The 15,031-nt window shown below is 47.1% G+C and overlaps 1 long non-coding RNA gene across 1 annotated transcript; it reads left to right on the forward strand.

Moving 5' to 3' along the window:
• Positions 1–2,287: 2,287 nt before the first annotated feature.
• Positions 2,288–12,790, forward strand: LOC140425819 (uncharacterized). The gene is made up of 3 exons (XR_011948030.1): positions 2,288–2,451; positions 3,590–3,667; positions 12,527–12,790. It is a non-coding gene; the product is annotated as an uncharacterized lncRNA (long non-coding RNA).
• Positions 12,791–15,031: the final 2,241 nt, after the last annotated feature.

A 15,031-nucleotide genomic window follows, 5' to 3' on the forward strand; every position in this document is an offset into this window, starting at 1 on the left:
CCGCGCTGCCTTGTCCCGCCAGTAAGAGAGGTGGTTTAATACACGCCGGCAGGACAGGCATTCTAGCAGCGGGACTTCGGCCCATCTGGGCCGGAGAATCGCGGGGGGGGGGATTGAATTTAGACAAAGCGGGCCGCCAACCGGCGCGGCGCGATTCCTGCCCCCGCCGAATCTCCGGTGCCGGAGAATTTGGCAACCGGCGGTGGCGGGATTCACGCCAGCCCCCGGAGATTCTCCAACCCGGTGGGGGGTCGGAGAATCTCGCCCCATATCTCCTTCATTATCAAGAACATCTACTTCCAGCTATGCAACATTTATCAGGACATTCACAGGAATACCAAAAGTAAAGGGAACAACAATTTATACTTCATGAGAAGAGAATGCCGGATCGTTGGCAAGTCGACTCTGTTTGGCAGAGGTGGTATCATGGAGAGTGCACCAGTTAACTGATGAATGACAATTCAATGCCAAGCTTTGTCTAAATTCAATCCAGGCAGATTGATTCTGATTAGCTAAGGCATTGCCCTGGGGAGTGAACTAAGGAATGGCTGTCACCTATTTTGTTTAGTTGAAACAGGTACAATGTGTGTACATGTTTTTTTCTGTCTTCAAAAAACAGGGTTCTATGTATTAATATAATATAAATAAATTGGTTGCCAGTGTAATTCTGAACACAATCAGGATTATTTAGCAAATGCTGTTCAATCGTGGGCCCACATCTAATGTTGGATGACGTGTTTTGAGTTTTGCAAGCACATACTACTTGTGTGCGGTCTGTTCTTTCCTGTTGCGAACAGCTAAAGGGACATGGGCCGGGATTCTCCAAATTCGGCGCCGGGTCGGAGAATCGCTGGTGACGCGGGAAATTCCCGCCACGCTGCTCTGACGCCAGGATGCAATTCTCCGGCGACCGGAGAATCGGCACCAATCGCACCCGCGCGGTCGACACGGCGCCGTTCGGGGGCGGCTAAAAGAGGTCCCCGCGGCAATTCTCCATGGTCGACCAGCCGAATTCCCGCCAAGTCCCGCTGGCGTGGTTCCAACCTGGTACCACCCAGCAGGAGCTCAGACCCACGGCCGCAGTGGCCGTCCTGGTGGGGAGGGCAGGGGGATCAGACTCCGGTGGGGTCTCCTCAGCGTCCAGGCCCACGATCGGGGGCTACAGATCGGCGGGTGTCCGTGATCTGGAGGAGGACTACCTCCTTCCGCGCGGGCCGGTTGTAGAGCTCCGCCATGTTTTTTTAAATAAATTTAGAGTACACAATTCCTTTTTTTTACAATTAAGGGGCAATTTAGCATGGCCAATCCACCTAGCCTGCACATCTTTGGGTTGTGGGGGCGAAACCCACGCAAACACGGGGAGAATGTGCAAACTCCATACGGACAGTGACCCAGAGCCGGGATTGAACCTGGGACCTCAGATTTTTAGGATACCTTACCTGTACAGGGCAATCTGAGGTAGACATTTCAGGACTGAAAGTCTTTAGGTCTTGCCCCAATCATGAGTTTGCATGATAGGCAACAAGCAATCGCCTGATCAGGGTAGCCATTACATCCAAACATACAATTTAGGCGCAGGTGTGGACAACTCGGCCCCTGAACTGATTGTAACCTCCACCCCACGTTCCTGCCTACCGCTGCTAACCTTTCACCCCTCATTGTTAGTCAAGAATCTGTTTCGCTCTGTCTTAAACATATTCCAAGATTCTTCTTCCACTCCCTTTCGAGGAAGAGAATTCTGGAGACACACGACCCTCTGAGAGAGAAATTTCTCCTCACCTTTGTCCTAAATGGGCGACCCTTTATTTTTAAACAGTGAGTCCTAATTCTAGATTCTCTGACAAGAGGGAACATTGTCTTGCAGGATTACTTTGATGCACTCTGTTTCAGCATCAAGCTCGCACAGTAACCAACTGGTTTGGGCTCGATATACGAGGTTGCCGATAAGGCCAATCTTCAAAGAATATCAAAGCGTAAATTGACCAGTGATGTGGTAGAGGGTAGTAAAGAGTACCCCCCACCCCCAGCAGATTTCTCAACTCGCACATTCTGTCTTCACATAAATATGGTAATGTGAATTCCAGTGCCATTGTGATACTGGATACTGTAGTCCATACATCCCAAAGACTGGTGGCATTTGGATTGAAATGCAATCATGCACTAAAGATACGACCTGATCTGCCATCGCCATGTAACCTCTGCCTTGAGGCACAGATTGTAAGCAACCATGTTACATTCAATTCTAATAACGGCAGAATACAATACTCTTTGAACTTGTAACCTGGTGTCGGAAGTGGGGATGATATTGACTTTTGAAGAGCTATAAGGATGCACGGCTACGAAAAGAGAAACTCAGGCATGTTCAGAGTTGCTGTTAGCTCCTGAACAAGCCACTGAATGCCAGCCAAAAGGAGAAGCAAATAAAAGGACCAGGCTGCAGTGAGTCACTGGGTGAGTATTACTACGGCTGTGAATTTTCCTCTCCTGACTCCTGTCAAAATGAAAGGCGATTTGCAGCAGTACTGGTCGTTTCCTGCACTTGCAGTGGCAAAATCTATGAGATTGCGACAGATTTAATCAGATGGAGCCAATACAAGTAGCAAAACCTTTAACACCGGGGAGAGACTGCTAAATATTGTCTCCAAAAATTTTGGAAGTCTTGAAAGCGTGCTTTGAAACTCAAGTGAACGTCCCTGATGATGCGACTTGTTCAACGATCATAAGTGAACAACTAAATTCACCATTGCAAAAGCAAGCATACATGCACAACTTGAGACTCTTTCTCTTAGGCAGTCCCTCGGAGTCCAGGATGACCTGTTTGCACATTAAAATGAGTTCTCAGGTGACTGAGGAATCCAATGCGCAACTACAGTCTCTGCCACAGGTGGGGCAGGCAGTGGTTAAAGGAGTAGGGGTGGGGTGCCCAGGTTGTCATGCTGTAGTAGCATGGTCCCTTTAAGGGGGCGTACTTTATAATCCATGTGACTGGCTCGAGATCAATCACAAAGAAACACGCAAACACCGACAAATAGCGAGAAAGCGGTGGGGGGGGGGGGCTTGGAGACTGGGGCCCTGGCATTATGGATCTCAAAACCTATCCAGCGTTTCTCTGTGCCTATTTATAGTTGCCTTTTCTTACCGTTAATAAACCACTTTTAATTGTTATTGGAAGTCTCCAGTGTGGGTGGCACAGCAGTACAGTGGTTAGCACTGTTGCTTCACAGCTCCAGGGTCCAAGGTTCGATTCCCGGCTTGGGTCACTGTCTGTGCAGAGTCTGCACGGTCTCCCCGTGTCTGTGTGGATTTCCTCCGGGTGCTCCGGTTTCCTCCCACAGTTCAAAGATATGCAGATTAGGTGGACTGGCCATGCTAAATTGCCCTTAGTGTCCAAAAAGGTTAGGTGGGGTTACTGGGTTATGGGGAAAGGGCGAAGGTGTGGGCTTAAGTGGGGTGCTGTTTCCAAGGGCCGGTGCAGACTCGATTGGCCAAATGGCCTCGTTCTGCACTGTAACTTCTACGATTCTATGATATTGTCTCGGGCCACCATATTGGCAACAAGGTAAACTGTTCAATTGTTTGTCTTCAGCAGGTCAAGATTTGAAGGGGGAAAGAAGAATCCTCTAAAGACAGATGAAAATTGGGAACCTTCGACAGTAGCACTCGAAAAGTGAGTAAAATGCCAATGATCAGGAAGTTAGAACCTTTCGACCAGCAGGCCAAAAACTGGAGCCAGTAACTCGAACGCCTCCACTATTTCTTTACAGTGAATGAGGTGGCAGAAGGTGATACATTTGATGATTTGTGGGCCTCAAACTGATAACCTGATAAGAAATCTTACATGCCGGAGGCTCACGATTCAAAAACCTTCGACAAGTTCATCACATTGGTCAAGGAACAGTTTAACCCCAGGCCCTCAATTATCCTGCAGTGGTACGAATTCAAATCTTCTGTTAGGAATCCAGGAAAGTCCATCTCCACCCTCAAAGCCAGACTCCGGCAAGTGGCAGAGCACTGTGGGTTTGGTGCAGCACTTGGCGATATGCTGAGTGACCGCCTACTTTGCGGGATTAACAACCGCAGAATCCAGAAAATCTCCTGGCTCATGTGATTTTAGTTTCAACCAGGAGATTTTCTGGATGCTAAGGTTGTTGGCTCAGGCAACAGAATGCACCGAAAAAGACGCATCTGAACTCTAAAACATGCCGGAAGTGGAAGAGAATCAATTGTGGAGCGGTATGGCCGCGAGGCGCACAGCGAGATCCGGCATTGTGCAAGGTGAAATGGTTGATACAAACAGGTTAGCACCATGAGAAGTCTGAACTGTTAAGATCCTACCTAACTCGTATTGATGAACGAACCTGCGAAGATGGAGTAACTCTTTGGGGCTCTCGAGTCATTATTTCAACCTCGGCAAGGGTGCCCCATTTACAAGAATTAAACAGCGCAAATCTAGGTCAAACAAAGATGAAGATGCTGGCTCGCAGTTATATCTTATGGCCGAGAATTGCTAAAACTATCGAGGAAGTGGTACAGCAATCCATTCCCCGCCAGACTCAACAATCATTACCTCCTTCGGCTAATCTCCATCCCTGGGAGTGGCCTGGCCACCCATGGACCAGAATGCTTCTCGCCTATGCTGGTCCCTTCTAGGATAGGGTGTTCCTTGTCTTGGTGGACGCTTATCCAAATAGCTATCCATCCAAGAGATGGGAACCATGACTTTGGCGGCTACTGTGGACACCTTATGCCAGGTGTTTGCCATACATGGCCTACCAGAAGTCATTGTGTCTGAGAATGGCACCCTTTTTACTAGGGATTATTTCCAACACTTCATTCAGACAAACAGAATTCGGCATACCAGGATGGTCCCATATCACTCTGCACCCAACGGTTTGGCAGAAAGGGTAGTGCAGACTTGAAAAATGCTGTGAGGAAGCAATCGGACCGGCCATTGCTCCAATGGTTGGCCAACTTCCTATTGGCCGACAGCAAGGCCCCCCACACTACCATGGGTGCTACGCCGGCTGAATTGCTTCCGGGCCGTCGCCTTAGAACTTGTTTGGACTTGATATTTCCAAATTTGGGGAGGGGAGAGTGGAGGCACATCAGGGTTCTCAGAAAAATCAACATACTTCACAAAAGGATGATAGATCATTCCATGGGTTCGAATAGTGCCTCCCGGTGCTGGCCGTTCCAGAGCAGAGGGAGCCGGGAATTTCAGAGTCATCCCCGCCAACAGTCCAGGTGAGAGGTGGTGAGTAGAGCAGCCCTGCAGAAGAGGTGGAGTTAACTGAACCATCATCTTCTGCAGACAACATGACTACCTCGGAAATGCTGGAGCCGGCTGGGGAACTAAGGAAGTCCGTGAGGACTCGGAGGTCCCCGAACAGACGAACTGTGTGATGAACTATTTTCCATTATGTCCTTGACCTTCTATAATAATACTTGTAAAACGTAATGAGGGACTTAAGGGGGGAGGGATGTGGTAGCGCGGCCCCTTTAAGGGGACAAGCTCTGCGGTCCATGTGACCGTCTCAGAACCAAACGCACGAGAGCGCGCGAACCTCGACCAATAGAGAGAAAGCACGGAGCCTTGGGAGCTGGGTAGTGTTGACCTTGTAGCTGCAGAGTTAAGGCCTATCCAGTCTTGCTCTGTGCCTGTATATAGTTGCCTTTCCCTGCTGTTAATAAGTCTGCAGTGTATTGTTTCAAACCACCACACACTTGTTATTGAAGATTGGTTTGGGTTTGCTCTCATCGATGGAACTCAGAGTGGTGAGCTCTTTCCTGGATGCTTTTCTTCCACTTCGGGCGGTCTTTAGCCAGGGATTTCCAGGCGTTAGTGGGGATGTTGCCCTTTTTCACAGAGGTTTTGAGGGTGTCCGTGAAGAATTTCTTCTATCCTCCTGCGGCTCACTTACTGTGCCGAAGCTCCGAGTAGAGCACGAGAGTCTTGTGTCAGGCATCTGAATGATGTGGCCCACCAGCAGAGCTGATTGAGCATGGTCAATGCTTCAATGCTGGGAGTGTTGGCCTGAGTGTGAACACTGATGTTGGTGCACCTATCCTGCCAATGGAATTGCAGGATCCTGGGCAGGCCGCGATGGTGGTACTTCTCCAGCATTTTGAGGTGCCTGATGTGCATCGTCCATTTCTCTGAGCCGTATGGGAGGATGGGTATCACTACTGCTCTATAGATCATGGACTTGGTCCCAGGTCTGACATCCTGATCTTCAAACACTCCCTTCCTCCAGCGACCAAAGGCTGCTCTGGCACACTGAAGGTGATGCTTGAACCCTAGTGTTGACTTTGCTAACAGTAGGCCGCCAAGGTATGAAAAGTGGCCCACTTTGTCCAAAGGCCGCATTGTGGATTTTGATAACCTGGGAGGGGCAGTGCTGTGTGGCAGGGGCAGGCTGGTAGAGGACTTTTGTCTTACGGATGTTTAATGCAAGGCCCATGCCTTCCAACATGTGGGTGAAGGTGTTGGTGATGGCTTGGAACTTGACCTTCCAATGCACGCAGATACAAGCCTCATCTGCATACTGTACTTCAATGACAGAGGCTGTGACTTCTTTGTATCTGGCCTTCAGCCCACGTGTTGGAAAGCATGGGCCTTGCATGTTCCTCTCTGTTGCAGAGCTGGTGCTGCTCTGCCTGTCTTCCTGTTCTCCTCTCATTCTTTGTGCACATCAAGGGGAAACTCCTCAGCAAGATGTCCATGACCAAACACTCCTTTTCTCTTGGTGACTTCTTTATGGTGTTGAGTAGAGAGTACTTATTCTTTTAAGTGAAGTCTTCAGAAAATTTCCAGAAGAAATGTCAATAGAGTATCGGTGACGACTTGACAAACTGTTTTATAAGGTTTCCCGATGAGTTTCAAATTAAGTATTCTTTAAACATCCAGCAACAATTGAGCAGCAGAAGATCACCTTCCTTTAAGTAGTTCGCCAAATCCTTTAAAAAAGATTGGCTTACCACCAATCAGCTGGTCACATTTCAGGAGAAGATTGATTACAGTGGAACATCCTCTCACCCTCCCATAGTTACGCACAGTCCCTGACTGGCTTTGAGCCAGGTCGTTCAACTGTTCACACAGGTGGGATTTTCCGGTCCCGCCGACGGCCCACTCCCACTGTGGGTTTCCTGGTGGCCTGGGCTGGATTCAATCAGAAATCCTATTGGCAATGGCGGGACCTGAAGATCTGTGGACTACTGAGAACACACTGCAGTGAGGCCAGCGAATCTCACCCACAAACTGGGAAATGGTTAATGAGACATTAGTGCACAGATACATGTTCAGAAAATGATTTTGTTCCCATTAATGGAGACTTTAATCTATTTTAAATGCTCCTTATACAGTGTGACTTGGAAGCTAAATGTTTATTCTGGTGATCGACAAGAATGGCACTCCATGGGCGTATAATCAAACATAATTTGACATGAAGTCACATAAAAACAATATTATTGTTCACCAAAAGCTTGGTTTAAGCGATAGGTCTTGAGGGGGAACTTAAGAGCAAGAGATATGTGGAGAGGTTTCGTAGAATCATGGAATCATACCATACAGAAGGGGGCCATTTGGCCCATCGAGTCTGAACCAACCCTCAAAAGGAGCGCCCTACCTAAACCCACACCTCCGCCCCATCCCCAGTAACCCCACCTAACCACTGGACACTAAGGGGCAATTTAGCGTGGCCAATCCACCTAACTTGCACGTATTTGGACTGTGGGAAGAAACCGGAGGATCCGAAGGAAATGCAAACTCCACACAGCCAGTTCCCCAAGGTCGGAATCGAACCTGAGTCACTGCACTGTGAGGCAGTACTGCTAACTACTGTGCCACCGTGCTGCCTGGTTTAGGGACGGTAATTCCCGAATTTTGGGCTAAGACAACATAGGATAAAGCCGCCAATAGTGGGGCTGTGAAAATCAGGAAAAACGCACAAGGCCAGAATTAGAAGAGTGCAAAGATCTCAGAGAGTTGGTGGGCTGGAGAAGGTCTTGGGGATGAAAATTGGCATATATCTGAACAGATGAGAGTTGAGACCATGGAAGGATTTGAAAACAATAAGAAAGTTAAAATAGGTGCATTGTCAGACCAGGTCATTCAGCACAAGGCTAAAGGATGAACGGGACGCAGTGAACGGGACGCAGTGCAAGTTAGGATACAGGCAGCAGAATTCTGGAAGAGGGTGTATGGTAGTTGGGAGGGTGGTCAGGAAAGTAGGAATAGATTATAGGTGCCCAGAGTAAGTAATATGGCTGACATGAGAAATAATCTTTGTATTATGTAAAATAGCACCGCAGGGAGACTGTGACATTGAGGTCATGTCATTGGACTAGTAATTTGGAGGCCCAGGCTAATTCTTTGGGATCATGGGCTCAATGGCAACTGCTGGAATTTGAACTCAAAATAATAAAAATCTAATCTCAGTGATGGTGATGATGAAACCATCATTGATTGTTGTAAAAACCCATCTGGGTCACTATGACCTTGAGGGAAGGGAAATCTGCCAACCTTACCAAGTCTGGCCTACTTACCGTTGACAAGGTCCCTCATGGCAGACTGGTACAAAAGGTGAAGTCACACAGGATCAGAGGTGAACTGACAAGATGTATACAGAACTGGCTAGGTCATAGAAGGCAGAGAGTAGCAATGGAAGGGTGCTTTTCTGATTTGAGAGCTGTGACTAGTGGTGTTCCGCAGGGATCAGTGCTGGGACCTTTGCTGTTCGTAGTATATATAAATGATTTGGAGGAAAATGTAACTGGTCTGATTAGTAAGTTTGTGGACGACACAAAGGTTGGTGGAATTGCGTATAGCGATGAGGACTATAAGAAGATACAGCATGATTTAGATCATTTGGAGACTTGGATGGAGAAATGGCAGATGGCGTTTAATCCGGACAAATGTGAGGTAATGCATTTTGGAAGGTCTAATGCAGGTAGGGAATATACAGTGAATGGTAGAAAACTCAAGAATATTGACAGTCAGAGATATCTAGGTGTACAGGTCCACAGGTCACTGAAAGGGGCAACACAGGTGGAGAAGGTAGTCAAGAAGGCATACGGCATGCTAGCCTTCATTGGCCAGGGCATTGAGTATAAAAATTGGCAAGTCACGTTGCAGCTGTATAGAACCTTAGTTAGGCCACACTTGGAGTATAGTGTTCAGAGGGACTGTTTAGCACAGGGCTAAATCGCTGGCTTCCAAGGCAGGCCAGCAGCACGGTTCAATTCCCATAACAGCCTCCCCGAACAGGTGCCGGAATGTGATGACTAGGGGCTTTTCACGGTAACTTCATTGAAGCCTACTCGTGACAATAAGCAAATTTCATTTCATTTCATTTATAACTCCACCCTATCTGCACATGTTTGGACACGAAGGGGCAATTTACTTTATCATGGTCAATCGACCCAACCCGCACACCTTTGGACATTTCATTACAGGAACCAGAGTTAGATCCTTCCCCAAATGCTGAAAGTAAGGACTGAATTCAAAATCCATTTCATCCAGCTCCCAGTGAGCCTCATTCTTCAACACAAAACCAACCATGGTTTGGTCCTTAAATGAAACAAGGACGATTTCATTGTTTTCGAGAGATCGGATTTTGATTAGTGGATTGAAATTTCTGTAGAGAACATGGAGTTTATTTGTTAATTAAATATCCGAGATCTATTCATCATATTTATCAATTATTGAATAATTGAAGGTTTTTTTCCCAAACGTTTAAGAGCTAGTTCCAGCTTTACAATTACCATTTATTAAATCATAATGATCTGACCTTGTCTTCTCAAATGTGAATCTGCGAACAGCAGGAATAGGTTTTAAAACCTCAAGATTCAACATTTTGCAGGTCACAGACATGTTTTGGATTTGTGGGAAATATATTAAGATTGGAAAAGAGGAAAGTAAGGTCAGAAAGCCTGGCACATGGAAAAAGAAAGTCGGGCAAAATTTAACCTCCCCTTCTCCACACCCTGCCAATGGAAACAGTGGGCAGTATTTAATCCACATAATGGTGAACTCATTCGTCAGCTCTCCATCCAGTGAGATACCCATGTTGCCTTCTTTGTGGAAACCAAACTGTACTAAATGTTAATCAGGCACTTAAATGGCCAATCGTGGACTTTCCTCAAGATTAAGGACCCTGGGAAGTACGACTCATTGAGAGCCAGTGGCCAATCAGAGGATGGCAGCTGTTTTTCACAGGCAGCACCAGCGGGACTGGCGGCAGCTACTTGCAATACACCCAACCAGAGACCCAGGATCAGTGAGGGACCCAAGGCCAGAGGTGAATGAGGGCAGGGTGGAGATTATGGGGTGTAGGGGGGGATTCACAGGAGAAGAGGGGCCAAAAGCAATTAAGGACAGCAGTTGGGTCTCAGCTGTGGTATTATCATAACTGTAAGAACTGCAAGCGTCAATGAAGTGTAGCCACTAGAGGGAGCTACAGTTACAACTATATAAGGCAGTGTTGCGAGTCTTGTGGGGAGAGTGTGTGCAGGGGTTAGCTCAAGAGAGTCAGAAGTACAAATAGTGTAAGTGAGAGCAGATCATAGTTTATATCAGTATTAAGATTAGCTGCAGAGTGTAGTTAAATGTTATTAAACAAATGTGTATTCTTTAGGAGTACGTGTTGAATCCAAATTAGTAGTGTTAATAAATTTAAAGCTTTGTTTAAGTTCAAGCTATTTTGTGGTCCTTGTGAACACTATGCCAACCATCCTGAAATATGCAACACAGAGAACACCACATCAGTGGTCCCAGCACTGAGTGCCTTTGTACCAGAACCCCCCCTTGAGCACCCACAAGCAAACAGACCAAGGTTTGCATTTCAGTCTCCCCGCCAACTGATTGCACTGCCGAGTGCTGGCTAAAACGCAGCAGCGGCAGGATGAGGCATTTACGTGCGCATTAATTGCCAACTTAAGGGCCTCATTTGGTGAGGGCTCCAATTTGATCAACGCTCCTATTGCTGGTCAGGAATTGAAGCATTGCCATCTGGGAATACTGTGGGTCAAATTTTTCAGGAGTAGGGGACCTCGCCACACACACACACACGTCATTCTCTTTTTTTATAAATTTAGAGTACCTGATTTTTTTTTCCCAATTAAGGGGCAATTTAGCATGGCCAATGCACCTAGCCTGCACATCTTTGGGTTGTGGGGGTGAGATCTACACAGACACGGGAAGAATGTGCAGAATCCACACGGACAGTGACCCAGAGCCGGGACCGAACCTGGGTCCTCAACGCCGGGAAGCAGCAGTGCTAACCACTGCACCACCATGCCGCCCTTCTTTGTGCATTCTTATGTGTACACTCATTAGTTTACCAAGTCTTTGATCATATTGTCTTCCAAAAGAAAACCAACTGTAAAACTTGAAATTAAGGGTAGGAATAAAACCTGTTTGAGTTGGTCTTGTACACCTTAGAATGGAACTCCAGTATTACTGGTGCCAGTATTGCTGATTTGTATTGGAATTGAGCATTTTGGGTTGGTTTTCCTTCTGATAACTGTAGATGAATGGGTTATTGAATGTGCTAATGTGACCATGATGATATCAGTGATGTAACTGTGACATTAATATTCTGAGAGGTTCCAAGAATGCTGGGAGCTGAACAGTCTGTGTACCATGTGCTTAACTTGAGGTCTTTATAAATAGTTTTGAAAAAAGGTGCGATGTTTAAACTATACATACCTCACTAACGATCGGTAACAGCATTGAAAGACATCGAAACAATAACAGCTCAGTGAGAACAGTGCATCTGGGACCTTGGTGACAGTAATGGCACCTTCTCAAGTGAGGAGAAATAAACTGAGGAAGGATGGAGAAGGAGGCTGAATTTGCATACATGAATTCAATATCAAATCAAGTACAGGTGGGTGTAAGGGTCCTTGCTGTTCATTCCCTTATTTCCTCTTTCTTTCCTTTTTGCCATTACATTTTTGTACCATGGATGATGAATGGGCATGCCACTTTAAGACAAGATGCCTGTACCTTTAATTTAACCAGAAGAATCCAAAAGGCTGAGCTGGTTTAAACTGGAGATTGACCAGTGACAGAGGTGTGGGTGGAGTCTCAGTTTGATTGATTGGCTGGTGGCCAATGGATTGGCCCAAAAGGCAGTACTCTGCCCAGTAACCGGTGGTGATTGGATCCTATTCCACTGGGATGTTTACAGAGTCCCGAGGTGTCATTTTGGTTTCAGTTTTGATTCCGGCAGCCCATCGAAGGGGCCTAACTGACCCTCTCCAAAAAAGATCCGACTAATTCTCTCCAGAAGGTCATTGTGAGGGCCGACTTTCTCTCCAGCAAGTCTCGGTGCTGTTCTCTTGAGACTGCAGAGGCCTGAAGTCAAACCATGAGCTGAAAGCGAGGTTTGATGTGGATTAAAGTGTCTCGCCAGAAATATAGAGGTCTGGATTTGACCCTCGAGCTGAAGGCCCAGTTTGATGAGAAATAATATGTCTTCAGAAAACCTGCTGCCTGTGACTACTGTATTTTACTAAACTGCAGGGACCCTGAATGAATGGCTCTACAAAGAAGACCATTACCAACAGTAAACCAGAGACTTGAATCAGTCAATTTGCTGTGAAGAAAAAGGGCTAAAGAATCTCCACCTGAAACAAAGACTCTTATCCAACGACGTTCATCCTTCCTAATTTTTATGCCTTTCCACCCCTCTGTTTGTTTATCTTGATAGAGGGTGGGACAGTTGAATTGGGTAGTAGGTATTATCTTCTCATTAATCAATTGTATTTACTGCATATTTCATGATAATCCTTGTTATAAATAAACAGTTCTTGTGTTTCAACTTACAAACCTGGTGACTGGAATTATTGGGCAGCCAAGCGTCACGGACATCGGACATTTTTACAAGAATTATTGGTTAATTCACTTGTATTGTGACTTTGGCGCATGTGGAGCTGAAATTGACCACGCACTAACCCAGGGTGTCATTAAAATCGGAAACAGAGGAGAGAAAGATTAAGAAAAACAGAGAGAGAAATGAAAAGTGTGACAAAAGAAATAAACGTGACATGAGCAGTCCTGAGACATCATTATAGGAGTTCCCCAGGGTAGTGTCCTAGCCCAACCATCTCCAGTTGCTTCTTCAATTACCTTCCTTCCAACGTAAGGTCAGATGTGGGGATTTTCGCTGATGATTGTGCAATGTGCAGCACCATTTACAACTGCTCAGACACTGAAGCAATTCATGTGCAAATGCAGCAAGAACTGGACAATATCTAGGTTTGGGCTGACAAGTGGCAAGTAACATTCACGCCACACAAGTGCCGGGCAATGATCTCTGAGAAGAGAGAATCAAACCAACATCCCTTGACATTCCATGGCATTACCATCACTGAATCCCCCCACGGTCAACATCCTGGGGGTTACCATTGACCAGAAACTGAACTGGACTAGCCATATACATACTGTAGCTACTAAAGCGGGTCAGAGGCTGGGAATCCTGCAGTGAGTAACTCACCTTCTGACTCCCAAAGCCTGTCTAAGTCAGGAATTTAAGGGAATACTCCCCACTTGCCTGGATGAGTGCAGCTTCAACAGCACTCAAGCGGCTCAACACCATCCAGGATAAAGTAGCCCGCATGATTGGTACCCCATCCACAAACATTCATTTCCTCCACCACCTATGCACATTTCCAGCCGTGAGTTCCATCTACAAGTTTAACTGCACAAACTCACCAAGTCTCCTGAGGCAGCACCTTCCAAACTCACAACCACTACTATCTATAAGTACAAGAGCAGCAGATACATGGAAACACGACCACTTAGAATTTCCCCTACAAATCACCCACCGTCCTGACTTGGAAATACTTCACTGTTCCTTCACTGTCGCTGGGTCAACATCATGGAACTCCCACCCTTGCAGCATAGTGGGTGTACCTACACCACATTGACTGCAGAGGTCCAAGAAGGCAGCTCACCACCACCTTTTCAAGGGTAATTAGGGATGGGCAACAACGCTGGCCTAGCCAGTGAAGCCCACATACCCTAAAAATTAATAAAGAAAAAAGAAATTAGCAACATGAAGAAATGAGAATTCACACTTGGTGCTTTCTAGGTAGGAGAAGCTATTAGCAATTATCACATCATTAATCGGGTACAATGTTGTTAATTAGTAAACTTAAATTTCTCTGATGAGTTGAATGAACAATTAATTTGACAATACAGAAACCCCGTGAAAATCATGTGGAGACTAGGGGCTGGATTCGCTGATCACCGACGCCGAAATTACGTTCGTGATCGGCCAGAGAATCCGCGTTTGTGCCAGAATCGCGGACAGTGCTGTTTTTGTGGTGCTCCACCCCCTCAAAAACAGCATACTCATGGAGTACACCGCACGCCGTATGGACGACCTCAGGACGTCACCTGAGGCCTTCCATCGATGCTCCACCCGATGGGCCGAGACTTGACGGCGTGGCTCGCGTGTGCTCACATCGCTCGGGGACCTCGCGTGGCGGCTTCAGTCTGAGTTCAGCGCCGCCTCAGTCGGGGGGGGGGCCATTCTGCTGGCAGGTGGAACTTTGGCAGGGACTGGGGGAACTGGGGGGGGGGGTTGGTCCGGTGATAGCGAGGCTGGTTACAGGGGGGCAGTTTTTGTCACGCCGGGTCCACGCGCAGCCGGCGGCATGTTGCACGGCGCAGCGGCCCTCAGGCCGCGGCCGTGCGCATGTGTGGCCACGGACCCGGCAAGACTCTGGCCATATCCTCAGGTAAAGCCGGGTGCTTTGCGCTGCATGCCTTCTAGCCCCCCACCGGACGGAGGATCGGTGCGGGGCGCCACCGACTTTCAGACAGATCCTGCGGACATTGCCGCAGGTTTGGAGAATCCAGCCCAATGGGTTAAGTGTGAGATGGCTTTGTTTTGAAGTTAACAGTGAAGTGTCAAGTTGTGGCGATTTGCAATTTATGAGCTTTCTTGTTCTCCTTGTGGTAATCAACACTGTTGTATATATTAGGAGAAGTGTGGTAAAGCCCTGTACTATAGATACGGGG

The sequence above is a fragment of the Scyliorhinus torazame genome, chromosome 6 (assembly GCF_047496885.1).
Source record: "Scyliorhinus torazame isolate Kashiwa2021f chromosome 6, sScyTor2.1, whole genome shotgun sequence".
Taxonomy (NCBI): Eukaryota; Metazoa; Chordata; class Chondrichthyes; order Carcharhiniformes; family Scyliorhinidae; genus Scyliorhinus; species Scyliorhinus torazame.